At 40.0% G+C, this 5,689-nt stretch overlaps 1 pseudogene; it reads left to right on the top strand.

Annotated features, from left to right (window-relative positions):
* The first annotated feature begins 814 nt into the window (after positions 1 to 814).
* LOC129897943 (5S ribosomal RNA) lies at positions 815 to 934 on the top strand (annotated as a pseudogene).
* The last annotated feature ends 4,755 nt before the right edge of the window (positions 935 to 5,689 follow it).

Here is a 5,689-nt window from a genome sequence, read left to right as displayed (position 1 = left end):
AACTAATGGCGACCTACACTTTCTGTCATACAAAGTCTTATACGAGGCCATCCAGAGACTGGAATGATAGTTAATATCGTAAGTAATCTTAAAAAGTAGTGGGAAATTGTCCAAGCTACCTTTGGAGTTAATCGTATAGGCCCGCAATATATCTCCTAGCATTTAGCTAGTCAACTTAGTCTTTCCCTTGGTCTGAGGGTACAATAGTGTACGAAGACCTGTCTATGTTCCTAATCTCTTTGTGGGCTGATCTTCAGTAGTTATCTATAACTCGGGCTCCTTTGTTTGAGTAAATATCTATGGGAACTCTATAAAATCTCACCATTCTTTTGATCTATAATTTCACATAATCTCGGTTGAGAAGGTAGTCCTTGATTGAAGGAACATGGGATGATATTGTTAGTCTGTGGATGACATTCCATATACCATCATCCGTCCATGGAGTGCAAAATGATTCTTATATCCAAGGTTGTGTTATGGAATCTTCAACCTCGTGTATTACTTCTTGCCTTCTTTAGATGACATCAACTGGTACCCTTACCTTTTGGGTTTTACTTTTTGCCTATTAGAGTTGGCTGCCAAGTAGTGTCGAAATTCCCTCACACAATGGCATATATAGCCGTTCCGTGGTTTTCCTATCATTAACTGGTATTATGTTGAAGAACTGTGGCATACAAGTGCACCATCTATTAGTAATCATCTAATCCTGCTTGTTTTGCTTAAGCCTTTTTTACAATTCCCTTAACATAACTTATAACTCTCTAGGTACATAATCTCGTGTCGTTTCCTTGCCGCTATTTCAAATTCCTCCATCTCATGCGATCATACCAGTACTAATGCACCAGATCCCAAAAAAAATTTGAAGTTAAGCGTGCTTGGCCGAGAGTAGTACTAGGATGGGTGACCCTCCCGGGAAGTCCTCGTGTCATGTTTCATTGCAATTCTTGGAATAATGTGCAAGGCACTCAACTTATCCCAAGATTTACCTTAGCGTCGTCTCGCTAGTCTTCACGTTTTACCTTGCCCTTTCCTCTTTTATCTTACAACTGGTATCGGGGTAGGTCTTTAGTTCCACCATGACTATGTCCTTTTAAGTCATTTAATTTAATTTCTCTTTGTATTTCTCTATAACATGTCAAAAATATAATAACCCCCTTTTCCTCATGTACTCTTCCGCTTTGTATTATATTGTATATATATATATTCGTAAGTTGCACAACTACTTTTATACAATTGGTATGAGGTAGACGCAGTCTTTTTGTTTCCTAGTCCATCTTGCTTTACATATCACTTCCACACCAGAGCTTGCTCGCTATAACGCTATTCTGTCCTACCCCTTTTTCTCTTTCTATTTTTTTCCTTTGGGTACTCCTTGGTCTCCTCATTTGCTTACCGTAGGAGGTTTTCTATTCTTTCTCCTTGCTACCTGTATGCCACATCCCAGCAGCCAACAACTCGTTCGCCATGTCTTAATCTTTACTCAACCATGGCCTTACTACCCTTTACACAGTCCTTATATCGCTCTGTCTTACTCTCTTATTATTTTTACCCCTTTTTGTAAGAACTCATCCATTAGGGTCTCTGCTAATGGTTCTCCGCGCGGTCTCAGATATCATGGTTTCTACCCATTTATCGCTAGCCTTTAGTCCTTGCTAACTTGAGCCAACATGGGATCTCGCTTGATGTTTAAGCGTTCCTGTTAACATGTGATTGTGTCAGTTGACTTCATCTCACACTTATATTTCTCTTGTCCACTTCCCCCTTTAGAGTGTACCCATGTCATCCTCTATTTATTTTCAACTGTTCATACGCATATGATTCTTTTTCAACATATTTGACATACTGCACCATATCTACACCTTCTCTTAGATCATTTAAACTTTAGGTTGCCCCTGTAAGAAACCTTAATACAACCATGGGGTGCTTAGAATTCTCGATAACTAGTACCCAATCTAGTCTAAGTACAGGTACTCAAGCCATATAATTAATGTAGTAGTTTCTCTAGATCCACATTCTTTTCTTCCATACCAGTGATTAGCTAGCGCTCATAATCGTTTCAACTTCTCTATTCGGAAGTACTTGTACTCCAGTGACCCATGTTTCTAGCTCTGCTATAACACTATATTCAACCCAGTGGATACCACTTGTTCCCTTAATGGACTCGCAATGCATCAATGGTTTTGGAGAGCAATCTCCCTCATCCTTGAGAGGTATTTATATTTTCCACGGCGGAATCACATATCCACAATACTTCTTTATATCTCATAAGATTTTATCCTTGTCGAGTACCTGAGGTTAACTTCCAATTCTCCTCAGTCTCATGTCAATTTTTACTTTAGTACTAGTCTTATCTTCTCGCCTTTTCATACTACACCTTCAGTTCTTAGCTATCTATTCCCTCTTTCATCCGATACTCGTACTTAATTGATCACGTCTATCTTGAGTACTTCCTGCACTAGTCCTTCTATTCTTTCAGTCCATGGCCATTTTTGCGCCTGAGGAGTTTGATGTTACCCCTATATCCCTTGGGAAAATCATTCCTTGGTATCACCGACCCTTTTGAATCCATTTAGTATGTTATCCAATATATGAAGCACATGATTTTGGACAGCCCATAAGTTCATGTCTTTCGTCCACAAGTTATTTTAGTCGCTTAATAACCAATAAAATGTTACCATAAAGCATCTTCTAACCACTACCAGAAGGAAATTAAGATCCAATAAGCATCACAATACTGTTTAGTACCTAACTTTTATGATTTCCCTCTAAGTTCACTCTTGAGTCGTGAACAACCTATCCCGTTCACCACTACTGGTTGAGGGCTCTGTACTTTCCCTACCAAAGTGGAACCCAATTGCTGGACACCTTGCCTTCCAACGGGAGTTTTCTTTCAACTTAAGACTTCCTAAATAAACATGGGCCCCCTTCCCAACAACATAGAGGGTACCCCTATAACTTTCATTCATCATAATAAGGTACTCTGTATCAACTTCCAGACCATATGATGAACCTACATCTCATTCCTTTCTATTCCTAAAAAAAATCGGTAGAGTTTCCTTTATATTCCTTCCTATCCCAAACCTGCACTCAAGAAGTACCAACAATGCCATGTGAGGCCAATGTATGTATACATCAATATCATACTATATCACAACTATAGCGCCTCACAAGGACAATATGTACATTTGTTTATAGCATCTTAGTTTATAGCCACACAGGGCTTCCTACATTAAACCGAACCAAAATGAATAAATTTCCCCATATAGCCAACAAAACTATACCTATCACCCTCCTATACTTGTAGTCGATCAGTCCCTAGTTCTACCCAGTGACCTAAGAGTTGAAGTGTGCTCCCCATCTCTATCTGGTTGCCACCATCTTTTCTGTCCCTCATCGTCTTCCTCTCTTGAATAATAAAGACATCGATAGCTAGGTAATTGTTTGTTCACCGACGACCAAGATAAAGGGCTCGAATATGCCGTGACACTTGTCGTAGAAGCCGGGTGGACATAGTGCTCTGTCATGAGAGCAGCTGGTGTGGCTCCTAGAGCAACTTCCCTGGTCGTCAAATGCTCTGGGGACTCTATCATTGGGGCCTCCAAGGGATCAGTATCTATAACATTATCAGGGCCTTCAGAGGGATCAGTCTCAAATGAATAACTGGGGCTCCGCCTGCTCGGTCCTAGAGCCTGAGGTCCCATGGGTACCCTAGGGCTCTTCTCTGCACCCCCTATGCTATCTAGAGATAGTCTCTTTATTTTTCACCTCAACTTGTACCCACCTATAAGAAAGGAGATCAGAAACAAGTTTCCCTTAGAGGTATTACCGTACCCCTAGTAGTCCGTTAAGGAGGGATTATCCTAATAGAACAGCTTTATCGATGATCTAGGACAAGAAAGAAAGATAATGTCCTAAATGTCTTGTAGCCTCCTATTTATAGATGTGGTGAACAACACACCAATAAACAAGACTATACTAGACACGGTCTGTAGACATTCCAAGGAAAGACCGCTCTGATACTACTTCTTTAAAGACCCAACCCCGTAAGCCGTGAAGGGTGCCCGAACTAGACACTCGCATATACCTTTGCTAGCTATAAGAAAACCTGTCCCCTGTTTGAGTCAAAGTATACAAATATACTAGATAACACCTCAGCCGGCATGGCTATCACAATAGGGGAAAACGTCCCCCAAAATATAAACCATATCAGCACAATTGTGCATACGTCCATATACAACCCATATACAACCCACATACATATTTACAGACCTCTAAGAGTACAATGATAATATAAGGTGGGATAGGGCCCCCGTCGTACTCTTGAATAAACAAAATGAGTGTACAAATCAAGAGTCCAGTACCACAACTAGGCTCCAATACAATGGAGCTTTTCCCGAACTTGCTGGTAGGAGTCCTAAGGTGGACGCTCTCACAAACGTCAGTATGTACCTGTAGGCATGAACGTAGCCCCCTAAAGAAAGGGGGGTCGGTATGACATATGTACTAAGTATGTAAAGCATAACTGGAAACATATCTGAAATAAAAAGCGCCAGGGGGATAAATTCGTTACTTAAGAAAACACTGTAACTGTACCTTGTGAATCATAAAACATGCATGCTCATATTATACAGTATAGCCGGCCCCTTCAGGGACTCGGTGAAACATATATCTATAGGAGCATCATAGGTCCCGGTTCCATCATCACTTTATCAAATCACATCATATCGTTATTTATATATATATACGTTCCCGGCCCTCTAGTGAGGGACTCGGTAAGTTATTCATGTCATTGCATTATCATTTCCTCATATAGTGTATCCGGCCCTTTAGTGAGGGACTCGTTGGATAATGCAGTGAACTATGCATGATTATGTTCCCAGCCTGGGACTCGGTGAAAGAAGGGTTACAATATACACAAGTAGAGTAGTGAGTAACCATATGCAATTTAAACCATCAATGGAGACTTGTTGAAATAATCAAAATGAACTATCATTCGAAAATTAGGACAATAGCCATAACAAGTACCTTTGGAGTGTCATTACGATTTGCATCAAAGTAGCACTTTTGAAATAATATACTCATATCAAGGCGTAATAAAATATCTTTTGGAAGTCAAGAAAATGGCCATCTTAGTGGCTTTGAAAATGGGGACTCCTTGGGATCAGATATACTTCGTCTATTCGTTTCATAAAGTTCATGCAAAAAAAAAGAAGATTTACTTTACCTACTTACTCCTTCCCAAGGTATAGAGAAACTTGAGAAACCATAGTTCAATTATTGCGAGAGTTCTAGCTTAAAGGAGTGAATGAGAGTCATGCCTTATACCACAACATAAATTATACCAACTAAGGATGGTCAGACACTTTCACATGAATCGAGGCAAAAGGACACACGTTCTAGGAAATTAAAAATGTTGGTCATCCTAGTGTACTTAAGAATAGGAGCTTCTTGTAGACTTTGCACATTCTTCGTCCGTTGGCTTTCAATGGTTCATCACAAAAGAAGGAATAGAATAACCTTTACATACCCTCTACTTTCCCTCATAGAGTTATTATATACATATATCGTACCCAGCCCGTCATGAGCTCGGTATCATAACCTTCTCATTGCTTTACCATACCATCACATAACGTACCCGGCCCATGATGTGACTCGGTGAGTAATCATACAATTATAACATCATACTTAT

Source organism: Solanum dulcamara, chromosome 7, assembly GCF_947179165.1.
Source record: "Solanum dulcamara chromosome 7, daSolDulc1.2, whole genome shotgun sequence".
Taxonomy (NCBI): domain Eukaryota; kingdom Viridiplantae; phylum Streptophyta; class Magnoliopsida; order Solanales; family Solanaceae; genus Solanum; species Solanum dulcamara.
This window is presented reverse-complemented; position numbering and strand designations above follow the sequence as displayed.